This window comes from Octopus bimaculoides, chromosome 6, assembly GCF_046866305.1.
Source record: "Octopus bimaculoides isolate indiv1 chromosome 6, ASM4686630v1, whole genome shotgun sequence".
NCBI classification, from domain to species: domain Eukaryota; kingdom Metazoa; phylum Mollusca; class Cephalopoda; order Octopoda; family Octopodidae; genus Octopus; species Octopus bimaculoides.
Genome location: NC_142933.1, coordinates 89,729,104 through 89,742,102, shown reverse-complemented (window position 1 = coordinate 89,742,102; position 12,999 = coordinate 89,729,104). Strand labels below are relative to the sequence as shown.

The window sequence follows — 12,999 nt, the reverse complement described above, 5'->3', positions numbered from 1 at the left end:
CTGCTGTACTCTTTCACCACAACTTTCTCTCACTCTTACTTCCTGTTTCTGTTGTGCCTGTAATTCAAAGGGCCAGCCTTGTCACACTCTGTGTCACACTGAATATCCCCGAGAACTACGTTAAGGGTACACGTGTCTGTGGAGTGCTCAGCCACTTGCACGTTAATTTCATGAGCAGGCTGTTCCGTTGATCGGATTAACTGGAACCCTCGTCGTCGTCGTAAGCGACAGAGTGCCAACAAACAAACAAACAGTCAGCAAATTAATCTTTAGTCTCTTGTTATTGTTTTTTTTTTGTTTTTTACTTTTACAGCTTACTGCCCTTATTGACCTTAATCACTTTATAGCCTTAAGTGGTTCTCCTTTGGTTGTGGTTTTCACAACGTACAATATGTGAATGAGGCTTTACTATTGAATTACTTTATTAAAGTTGTTTGTTGCATAAATACTATTTTACATTTTTAGTGCTTTCAGCCATTGGATGCTGGCCATGCTGGGGCACAGTCTAAAAGTGGTTTAATCAATAGTATTGACCTCAGTTCACATTTCAGTCTGATACTTGTTTTTTTTTTTTTTATCACTATTTTACAAATGTCTAAGTTACTTCAATTAGAGTGATGCCATTTAGTGCACCATCTTATACTGGTACATGCACACACACACACACATACACATGCACACACATATACACACTCACACACATACACATCGTACATGCATGCACGCAAAAATATATATATCATACGCATGTACACACAAACATATATCTATGTACACATATGTATGTATAACACATGCTCACAAAATACATATATATATGACACAAGCATGCACACAAATATATATACATATATATATATATATATATGTGTGTGTGTGTGTGTGTGTGTGCATATGGGCACACATATATATCAGGCACACATAACACACACACACACACACACACACACACACACACACACACACACACACACACACACACACACACACACTCACACACACACAGGTTTCCACATAGTTTCTATCTGCCAGATTCCACTAAGACGGTATTGATCAACCTGAAGTTCTAGTAGCAGACATTTGCCCAAAGTGCTACATAATAGAATCAAACTCAGAACCACAGGATTGTGAAGTGAACTTCTTAACAACATAGCTATGTTTGTACTTACATCTCTATTTTGAATTTCTGAAGATAAGAGAAATCTATAGTGTACAGAGTTCCTGCTTTAACCCTTTAGCATTTAAACTGGCTACATCTTGCCCAAATATTCTATCTGTTCTATGTTCAAACTAGCTAGATCCAGCTTCTCACATCTACTCAACAATATCAGTCAAAAAATTTACAATCATATCATTGAAATCTCAAAATTTTGAGATAATGCATGATAAATTAAAAAACAATGTGAATAAATAAGCATTACATTTGACAGCGTAATCTGAATGCTAATGGGTTAAATCACTGGCTTTTTCCTGGTTTCATGGCTACTTTACAGTATGAATTCACATCATTGAGTGAGTATAATGACAATTAGATGATAAAACTGCAGGTTATGCATTTTGTTTGTGAATTTCTGCTTTTCTTTAGATCGCAGAATTCTTTTGTCATACAGTTGTTTATGGCCTCTGTATAACTGCAGTCCAAAAAGTCATCATTTTTAGGCACAAGGTCAACAATTTTGATGGAAGTTTGGCTGGTCAATTACATCAACCCCAATCCTTGGCTAGTACTTCATTTTGTCAACCCCAGAAAGATGGAAGGCAAAGCTGACCATGGTGGGATTTGAACTCAGATTGTAAAGAACAAGAACAAATATTCTTTTCTACTCTAGACACAAGGCCCGAAATTTTTGGGGAGTGGGCTAGTCAATTAGACCCACCCCAACTGGTACTTAATTTATCGACCCCAGAAGGATGAAAGGGAAAGTCGACTTTGGCAGAATTTGAACTCAGAACATAAAGACAGATGAAATAACCACTAAGTATTTCATTCAACATGCTAACATTTCTTATTTCTTTATTGCCCACAAGGGGCTAAATGTAGAGAGGAAAAACAAGGACAGACAAAGGGGTTAAGCCGATTACATCGACCCTAGTGCATAACTGGTACTTAATTTATCGACCCCGAAAGAATGAAAGGCAAAGTCGACTTTGGCGGAATTTGAACTCAGAACGTAACGGCAGACGAAATACCACTAAGCATTTCGCCTGGCGTGCTAACATTTCTGCCAGCTCACCACCTTAGAACTAGAACAAATACTGTAAGGCTTTACACTACTCTAACAAATCTTCTAGTTCATCATCCTTCCATTATATAATAAGAGTGTTTATAGAGAATGGATAATTAGTTAGTTCTGATATTTGCACACATCTATAAAGTTAAATTTTATAATTGGATGTCTTATGCCAAGTATTCAATTACAGAGTGAAAGTGATACTTTATTTTCACTTAAATGGAAGAGGAAAATTAGAATAATGTGATTTGTTTAAAGGTGCAGGTCAATAACTTGCAACCTTTAAGTCAGATCTTGTCAGAATTTTAACTTCTGACTTTTTGTTATCCACTCTTGATGGTGTCAGTGTATCGTATATGGGATAGAAAGTCGTCAAGAACTGAGATAACAGCTAATTTAGCCTTACACAATTCATGCAAGTCCCACTACCCTTTTTTTAAAACTGGGTATCTGGTAACTGGCATTAGTTTATCCATTATTTTCTAAATGTTTTAAAACCTGGAATATATTTTTGTGATCATTGTTTTTTTGTTTTTTTTGTATCATTATTCTTTTATAATTTTGGCTAATTAGTGGTTAGGATATCTGACTCACAATCGCAAGGTCATAACTTTGATTTTCAATGGCATATTGTGTCCTTGAGCAAGACACTTTATTTCATGTTGCTCCAGTCCACTCAGCTGGCAAAAATGAATTGTACCTGTATTTCAAAGGGCCAGCTTTGTCATGTTATGTGTCGTGCTGAATATCCCTAAGAACTACATTAAGGGTACATGTGTCTTGTGGAGTGCTCAGCCAGTTGCACATCAATTTTATGAGCAGGCTGATTCATTGATCAGATCAACTAGAAACCTTATCGTCATAACCAGTGGGACACCAGTTAAATATTTTATCTTTTATTTTTTTTCACTTATTATTCATTATTATTTTTATTTATTTTTTATTTATCTATTTGTTTTGGTAGTCAAGTAGTTTCTATTTTTAAGAAAATTGGGATCTGCTGACTCAAGTATTCCAAATTTTAAAGTGAGAACTTCTGGCTCCAGTAATAAAAAGTAATGATTTCTAACATGGGCTTAATGTCACATATTTTTGTATTGAGGGTATAGTTGATTAAATTGACCCCCTGTAATTGATTGGTTCCTTATCTCATCACCCCATCCCCCCAGAAGGATGAACAGCAAAGTTGATCTTGGCAGGATATGAATTCAGAACATAAAAGACTAATTAAATACCATAGGGAATTTTGTCTGACATACCCATCCACTTCCCATATATAAACAATAAATATAGTAATAGAATTTTATTACACCCTGTAAAATCCTAGCATCAACAAGGGAATATTTAAATTTTTAAAGTAATCTAAAGAAGAACATGTGCCCATAAACTTGCCAGGAGTATAGAGATAGTTTTTATTTTTGTATAGAGATAGTTTTAATTTTAAATTTAGTTTCAGTCATATAACTGTGGCCATGTTAAAGAACAGATGTTTTCTTTCTGAAAGATTTGATGCAGCAGCTGTCATTTAAAGAAATTGTATATATTATTTCCTCTGAAATATAAATATTCCAAATATATTTTCTCAAACTTTAGTTTTCAATTCAGAAATTTTAAATAAATTTACTTCATATTCTATTAACCCCACAAACCTATCTCATTGCTTCTAATAATATTTGAACCCTCTTGAGGTTATTTACAGTATTTATGGCTCAGAAAGTGGGTATTCAGCAGTATATAGTTTAAAAGTTTTGTTTTGTAACTACATGATTCCAAATTCAGTCATGCAATATGGCCAGCCCATCTATATTTGTTCTCCTTGATGGTTCTTGGGATGATGTTGTCTCTTGAATGCTGTCAAATCCAGGCATTTGTTTTCTTGTCCTTTAATGTAATGCCAAGCATGATTCATTCCATTTTCCATTGGGCTGCAATGAGGGCATTCATGATGGAAGTGTTAAGAACCCATGTTTCATTGCCATAACTCATGACTGGCAGGATGCACTCATCATAGATCTTTCTTTTAATTTTCATGAAAGCCCCCACGACTTTGCAAGAGATTTTCCACCTTCTCAAAGGCTGCCCAACCAAGTGCTATTCTTCAGATGGACAATCAGGGTGACGGAATGGACAAGACAATGGACAAGATCAAAAGGCCAACCAAAAACAAGATGGCAAAATGATCTTACATGCTATTTGGATCCTACATGCCCATGATTTGTCAGAGACAGACAGCAGTGGAAGGGGTTCAGAGAGGAGTGACGAAACCTTGGATGTTGAATGTAGGATTCTAGATTTGATCTCAATACATGCCACCTTGAGCAAACATCCCCTCTTGTAGCCTTCAGGTTGACTAACACCTTGTGAATGGAATTTGATTGACTATAACTTTGTAGTTTAATGTGAGTGTGTGTATGTTCAGTTTCTGATTTTTGGTGGTTATAGTATTCTCAGTACAATTTCAAACTCAAGAGAGAAGTATCTGCTGATTTCTGGCCACCAGATTCATAAACTTGTCAACAACTTCCTGTTTGTAATCATCAGTGTTAATAATTGGCCTTGCATTTCTTGATATTTAAACTGAATTTTACTTAATTGCTTTTCCTTTACCCACACATCAATATTCCAGTAGTAAGATTTAAATTATTTTGACTTCTAAGCTAAATATTCATTTGCCATCAGAGCTGCTAAATAAGTTAGATAAATTCTGGAATGTTAGATGAAGAATTCAGGTCTTGATATTTTGAAAAGGGGGAAGTTGTTAAATAGTTGGACATAGTAGAACTCACTAAATTGTGGGTTTAATGAAGAGGAAAAATTACATATGGTCAATCACTTAGATGTAAAAACCACTGACAGGTATAAATAAGAAATTAAAAAATGGTGAGTAAGAAAATGTAGAATTTTTCATAGTCTTCTTACAAAGAAAAACAGTGATATCTGTTGAGATTGTTGGTAAGTAAAATATTTATTCATTTTAAAAATGAAGAAAAATGTCATTGCTACAAGCAACAAACATTGATAGAGTTTTGAGATAATTTTTCTTGGTTAGCTGTGATTGTAGCAGCAGTCAAACTGTGATTAGCTGCTGGTCTTCCTGCCGTCTGTTCATTACATTAACTGTTATCAGCTTCAGTCAACTGCTGTCCACCATATCTTTCTGCTGTCTGCCTACCATCTCATCTCTCCATAGAAGCTAAGGTGTGCTGAATACATAGTGATGGTTGGGCTCAGAAAGAAATGCACCAAAAGATGAAATTGTTGCTGGACCTGGTTCCAGGTGAAGTCTTGATTGGTCAGATCTTTTTCAGTGATGTGGGAAATATTCTAGTGACTCACGACATCAGATACAGTGAGCTGATTGCCAAATGTTCCCACTACAGTTTTGATATATGGAATGTCTATAATGTTATTCTGCTTGTCATTACAAACGCTGAAATGTTGCACTTTTAACAATCTTAACTATGGAATAAAATCAAAGACAAAATCAAAACTTTTATTGAAACGATGCTATGAAGATCCTATAAATGTGTCGTTCAAAACAGAAATCAGAAAACTTATTAAACATAAAATTTCTAAAGATCCTGCTAATACAGGTAAATATGAAGCGCGAATACAAACAAACATAAATAAATTTTGTCTGAAGTATTGTGGGTATTGAGTTGTTGACTTGTTGGGGTGGGATTTAAACATCATTGCAGATGTCATTCTATGTTTCTAAGAACGACAGTCAATTCTGCCCTGTTCATTTGATTGTGGAGAAACAGTAATGGCTATTTGATGTTTTAGGGGTATAGTTACCTTGCATAAATTAATGTCTTGTCTAGAGGGAGATTTGTTGAGCGTCCACTTAATGCTGTAAAAACTGGCTGTGTACTGGATTTTGGGTCCCAGAGTTAAAGTTTATTACTGGCATTTACACAGCAGATAATATCAAAGCAGTAGTAGCCTTTTTACTGTAGGCACAAGGCCTGAAATTTTGAGAGGAGGCCAATCAAGTACATCAACCCTAGTACTCAACTGGTGCTTATTTCATTGATACCAAAAAGATGAAAGGCCAAGTCACCCTTGGTGGAGTTTGAACTCAGAATGTAAAGATGAACGAAATGCCACTAAACACTTTGGCATGCTAATGATTCTACCAGCTTACTTCCTTAGTATTCTTTTCTACTCCAAGCAAAGGGCCCAAAATTTGGGGGGAGAGGGCCAGTCGATTAGATCGACCCCAATTTGTCACTGGTACTTAATTTATTGACCCTGAAAGGATGGAGGGCAAAGTCGACCTTGGCAGAATTTGAACTCAGAATCTAAAGACAGACAAAATACTGCTAAGCGTTTTGCCCAGCGTGCTAACATTTCTGCCAGCCTTAATATTAAATAGTGCTATTGGTTTCAAATTTTGGCACAAGGCCAGTAAGTTCAGGGGAGTGGGGTAAATCGATTACATCAATCCCAGCATTCAACTGGTACTTATTTTATCAACCCTGAAAGGATGAAAGGGAAAGTGGTCCTGTGCAGAATTTGAACTCAGAATGTAAAGCCAGATGAATTGCTGCTAAGTATTTTGCGCAGTGTGCTATTGATTCTGCCAGTTTGCCACCTAAATATCAAAGTAGCATTATTAATATTTAGATAAAATTATATGCTGTTAATGTTAGGCGGACTTTCTTTACTCAGTTGTATTAAACTCCTCAAGTTCTTGATAACTACCAGTAGGAAATAATGTGACTGAGTGAAGGAAAAAAATGACTGCTTTTAAGATTGGCTATATTTTTATATTATTTTTTTTTTATAGATATTTTACATCATGTTGTGTGAGCATATGTTAGAGCTTTTAAATGAATTGCTGCATTATGATATAACTGCATTATAGTCACTGCATTATGATGTCAAGAAAGCCTCTGTACAATATATGCCGATAGCTGCCACAGAGTATTTCCATTCAAAGACACTGGTTTGCTAGTTTTCATGCTGATGTTTTTATATCTGGTGCCAATATATATATCAGAAGGACACACACATACACACAGTGGGCTTTCACATATTTCATGCCCACTAAATTACACTCACAAGGCATTAGTCAACCTGAGACAATGGAAAAAGACTCTTGCCCAAAACACTGTGGAATTGAACTCAGGATCACTTGGTCACATGCAAAGTGAACTTCTTAACCACACAACCATATATCTAAATGTTCATTAAATGTATTTTCTGTCTAGTTACCAATAACTATATTAATATATTGACATACTAAGGCGATGAGCTGGCAGAAATGTCAGCACGCCAGGTGAAATGTTTAGCAGTATTTCGTCTGTCTTTACGTTCTGAGTTCAATTTGCACCAAGGTCAACTTTGCCTTTCATCCTTTTGGGGTCGATAAATTAAGTACCAATATACTGACATACATTTTCATCTATATAAGAACTAGTTTATTTTTCCTGTAATAAATCTAAACCACCTTTACATTCCATTTTCTTTTCTCTCTTTCACAGAATAAATTTATGGTTCTGCTTTTGGTAAGTCAAAACATTTTTGTCCTCTGAATTTAGAAGTTCTTGCATGATGTCATTCTAAGACATTTATTCCAGCATTTAAAAAAATTTTATTTTTATTCTTTTCCTTTTTAAATTACTTATTCATTGAATTTACTATCAATGTCTTTCAGTTTGACGTCATATAAGCAAGTTCCTAGTTCAGATTCCTGTTATGCTTAGTTGCTAAATAAGTAGTTCAGATTGCATGGCAAGAAAATTGGTAACTTCCTTCTAGTTGTTTACCTATCATCCCATCTGAACTATTTACTAATCTTAGACGACTGAAATAGCTTTAACAGCTATTTCCTCTTTTGATAAAGGTTAGTGAGTTAGTTCTAGGTTAAACACTTTTGTCATCATTCTTTTGTTGAAATGAACTGCATTTGTTTTACCTAATTTTGAAAATAATGAAGGATTGAATAGAATAACTTTGTCATTATTAAACTGGTGTTTGGAACATAAATTAGTATAAATTAGCATATATTAGCATGTAACGCAAGGTTTTATTGTAGTTCACTTAAACCCTTTAGTATTTAAACTGGCCGTATCCAACTGAAATATTTTACCTGTTTTATGTTCAAACCAGCCAGATCTGGCTTCTCACACATACCTACAATGTCATTCTAAAATAAATAATCATGTCATTGAAATATTGAAGCTATGAGATAATGTATGATTAATTCAAAGCAATATGAGTAAATAAGCATTACATTTGACAGAGTAATCTGATTGCTTAAGGGTTAAACAGAACATTTGTATCATAGAACCAAAGATGGTCTTAGACAGGTTAACACTTTGCCGACTAAACCCATTTTTGCCATATTTTCTTTTGCACCAGTGGTCTAATTTTCTAATAGATTATGTATTAATTTTTTAAGTATGTAGCTGCATTCCATTGACTGTAACAAGTAAAAGAGAAGGGGAAGAAAAGGATAGAGATTTGTCTAGTTCTCTATATAAACTGACCACATTGGTTTATAACATGGTTATCACTGGGGATTCGTCCAGTACAGAACAAATATTATATTCATTCTGTATTGCAGGAATCACTAGTAGCCAAAGTGTTACAAAATATAAATGAGCAATGAGGAATTTTTTTTCTTTATTCCAAATTCTCATGATTCAACTTCTAGCCCTCAAAAATTGCCAGTATTGCATAATAATATAAAAATTAGCACTGGAATATTCTTTCAATTGATGTGAAGCTCTTCTTCTTCTTCTTCTTCTTCTTCTTCTTCTTCTCTGATGAATAATATCATTTCTAGTTGATGACTAGTAAATGTATAAAAATAAAGGTTGAGGCCTATTTTTGTTTTCTTTCTCAAAAGCTTCACCCACATAAACTGTTTCCAAAATTAACTTGTTTCTCCATATTTATGCAGTGTCAGACAGTTCAACAACTGCATGCTCCAATTCTACGGTATCAGCATTTATTAATTTATCAATTGGGACCTTCCCAGACTACTGATAATATTTCAACTGAACAAGTTAGCCACTATGTGGTCACTCAAAGCACTAGAAATAGTGGCTAAATCTCCTTCAAACTACACTACTATATTAAAAAAAAAAAGAAGCATACATTGGATAATGCAGGTTTTGATATACAAAATTATGTGATGGTCACGACTGGAATGCCTTTGGTCATAGGTCTACTTTATCAAGGCTAACCTGGGACTAAATAATAACAAATTATAGGGTTTATTCATTACTAATTTTCATGAGGGAGTCTCTACATGGTTGTTTTATCTGCTAGAAACAGTAGCCAAATCTTTCTAAGATTAGGCCAGACCATCTTAAAAAAGAAGGTCGCATCAGATATGATATCTATGGGAATACTATGCCTGAGGAAGAAAGAAAGAAAAAAAGAAAGAAAGAAAAAAAGAAAGAAAGAAAAAAAGAAAGAAAGAAAGAAGACCATGGTCATCATTGAAAACACCTTTGATAACAGGCCTTTTAAGTCAAGGGTGACCTGGGGTTAAACAAAAACAGCTAAATTTATCCATTAGCATATGTTCAATCCAACATACTTCTGTTCTACATATCACTTAATGCATACATCATCTCTAAATATCTGAGTATGAGGAATCTTTTAAACGTACTTGAGTCATTCCACATAGCATGCAGGAGGTTCTCAAGGTTGCATACAACATTATTTATATTCATATATGTATGTATATAGCAAGATCGTTGCCAGTGCCCCCGGACTGGCTCTTGTGCGGGTGGCACATAAAAGACACCATTTCGAGCGTGGCCGTTTTCGTGCGGGTGACACGTAAAAGCACCCACTACACTCTCTGAGTGGTTGGCGTTAGGAAGGGCATCCAGCTGTAGAAACTCTGCCAAATTAGATTGGAGCCTGGTGTTGCCATCCGGTTTCACCAGTCCTCAGTCAAATCGTCCAACCCATGCTAGCATGGAAGGCGGATGTTAAACGATGATGATGATGATGATGATATATATATATATATATATATATATATATATATATATATATATATATATATATATATATATATATATATATACATACTTATGTATGCATGTATATTTATTTACACACATACTATGTATTCTATCTACAATTGTACCATCCAGGATCTCTTTTATATTTGTAAATTACATTCTAAGCTATATTAAGCCTATTTAAGGGGTTATATTAATCTTCTGCAACTGACAGGATTAATTTAGATTATCTAAATTTCTGCTTCGTATTATTCCAATGAAATTATATTTGTTTTTAATAACAGTGCTGTGATTACTCACTCATCACCGAGTCTGTGGACTGAAGCATTCATTTCTGTTTAGCTATTTAAGAATACTCTCTGTAAGATAGAGTTTAAGAATGCTATATGACAACAGAGCTTGGGACAACCCTCTTGTTTCTCAACTCCTGTCAAACTATCCAAACTAGGCCAGCATGGAAAATGGACATTATATGAGGAGGATGATGACGATGATAATGATGATGATGATGATGATGATGACGATGACATCGACGATGTGCCATGCTAATCCAGCTTGGGAATTGCACTAAGACAGCATGTGTCTATGGAATACTCAGCTACTGACACATACATTTAATGACCCTCGCATTTCAACTGATTGAACAAGTGAATGCTCATTGTCAAAACTGATGAAAGATTTACCACTGTTCAAGTTTGTATATGTAGTAAGCAATATGTAGTAACACCTATTGAACATAAATGGCATTGTGTTTGAAATGTTTCACAAGAACACATTTACATTTGATGCTGGGTTTATGTAGTAACCAAAACTTTATTGCTATTTAGTAACTGGCAATAAATATCTGAAGTAGTTTTCATAACACTTACATATTCCTTTTCATCATTGCCTTCATTAGCATAACAAATTTTTGCATTGAACCTTGTTCTTTGATGAAGATCATTTGAGATCTGTGAACATTGCTTCTTTGAAAATTTTCCTCCTTGAAGTTTTTGTATCTTGGCTAATTTTTATTCCTGACGTTGGTACATTATGACAAATGTGTGTGTGTGTGTGTGTGTGTGTGTGTGTGTGTGTGTGTGTGTGTGTGTGTGTGTGTGTGTGTGTGTGTGTGTGCATGTGTGTGTGTTTGTGTGTGTGTGTGTGCGTGTGTGTGTGTGTTTGTGTGTGTTTGTGTGTGTGTGTGCGTGCGTGTGTGTGTGTGTGTGTTTTGTGTGTGTGTGTGTGAGAGAGTGTGTGTGCATGTGAGAGTGTGTGTGCATGTGTATGTGTGTGTGTGTGTTTGTGTGTGTGTATTTGTATGTGTGTGTGTGCATGTGAGAGTGTGTGTGCATGTGTATGTGTGTTTGTGTGTGTGCATGTGTGTGTGTACATGTGTGTGTGTGTGTGTGTAGTCAGATCAACCCCAATAATTGATTGGTATTTATTTTATTGATGCTAGGAGGTTTGAAAGGTAAGTCAGTTCCAGCAGGATTTGAACTCGAAATGTTATCAGACATAACTAAATACTCAAAAGTGTTTAACCCAGTGATCTAGTAGATCTATCACCCACCACCTAAATATTGATTTCCAACATTGGCTCAAACTCACACATTCAAGGATAAAGATATTGTCAATTGAATTGACACTAGTATTTGACAGGTGCTAAGCTATACAGGCAGATATTTTAACAAAAGAAAAGCAGTCTAGAAGAAAACCAAATATAAGTGTAGCTATATTCATTGCATAGCTATATTCATTGCATAGCTATATTCATTGATGCTGCATTGAAGAAACCAAAGAACCAAAGGCCAAAGAAAAAGGAGAAAGTAAAAACGTAGGCACAGGAGTGGCTGTGTGGTAAGTAGCTTGCTTACCAACCACATGGATCTGGATTCAGTCCCACTGTGTGGCACCTTGGACAAGTGTCTTCTACTATAGCCTCGGGCCGACCAAAGTCTTGTGAGTCGATTTGGTAGATGGAAACTGAAAGAAGCCCGTCGTATATATGTATCTGTATATATATACATGTGTGTTTGTGTGTCTGTGTTTGTCCCCCCAACATCACTAGACAAAGAATAAGTCCTGAGGTCGATTTGCTCGACTAAAGGTGGTGCTCCAGCCTAGTACTTATTCTATCGGTCTCTTTTGCCGAACCGCTAAGTGGCGGGGACATAAATACACCAGCATCGGTTGTCAAGCAATGCTAAGGGAGACAAACACAGACACACAAACACACATATATATATATATACATATACATATATACGACGGGCTTTTTTCATTTTCCGTCTACCAAATCCACTCACAAGACTTTGGTCGGCCCGAGGCTATAGTAGAAGACACTTGCCCAAGATGCCACGCAGTGGGACTGAACCCAGAACCATGTGGTTGGTAAGCAAGCTACTTACCACACAGTCACTCCTGTGATCACATTCAATAATACTTTGTGTTGCTTTAATTTCTCATGTAATAAGCGAGGCAGATGTTTAAATTTTGTATTGGTTTCTGACATAGGTACAAGGCATTAATTTCAGGGTAGAATACCAGTCAATTAGTCTAACTCTAGTATCTAACTGGTACTTTATTTTTTCGACACTTAAGGTTCCTAGGCAAAGCTGACTTCAGCAGGAATTGAACTCAGAATGTAATGAGCCGTAACTAAATACTGGAAAGTATTTTATGACACCCTAACAATTCTTATTCATTCCTGCTATTTCTTCACATTGCATTTAAAAGAAAGAAAAGATACATGTAAACTCATAGATATTATTACACAAGAATGACAACTTCTG

At 35.4% G+C, this 12,999-nt stretch overlaps 1 protein-coding gene across 8 annotated transcripts in view; it reads left to right on the top strand.

Moving 5' to 3' along the window:
- LOC106869351 (uncharacterized) overlaps positions 1 to 12,999 on the top strand; it is a 387,885-nt gene that overhangs the window by 213,268 nt on the left and 161,618 nt on the right. For 6 of the 8 annotated variants that reach the window (XM_089354236.1, XM_089354237.1, XM_089354242.1 and 3 more), the window contains one exon: positions 7,721 to 7,744. The exons of the other annotated variants lie outside the window; for them this stretch is intronic. The gene's annotated coding sequence lies outside the window, so the exon portion shown is untranslated. The remainder of the gene's footprint in view (positions 1 to 7,720; positions 7,745 to 12,999) is intronic. 8 annotated transcript variants of the gene reach the window in all.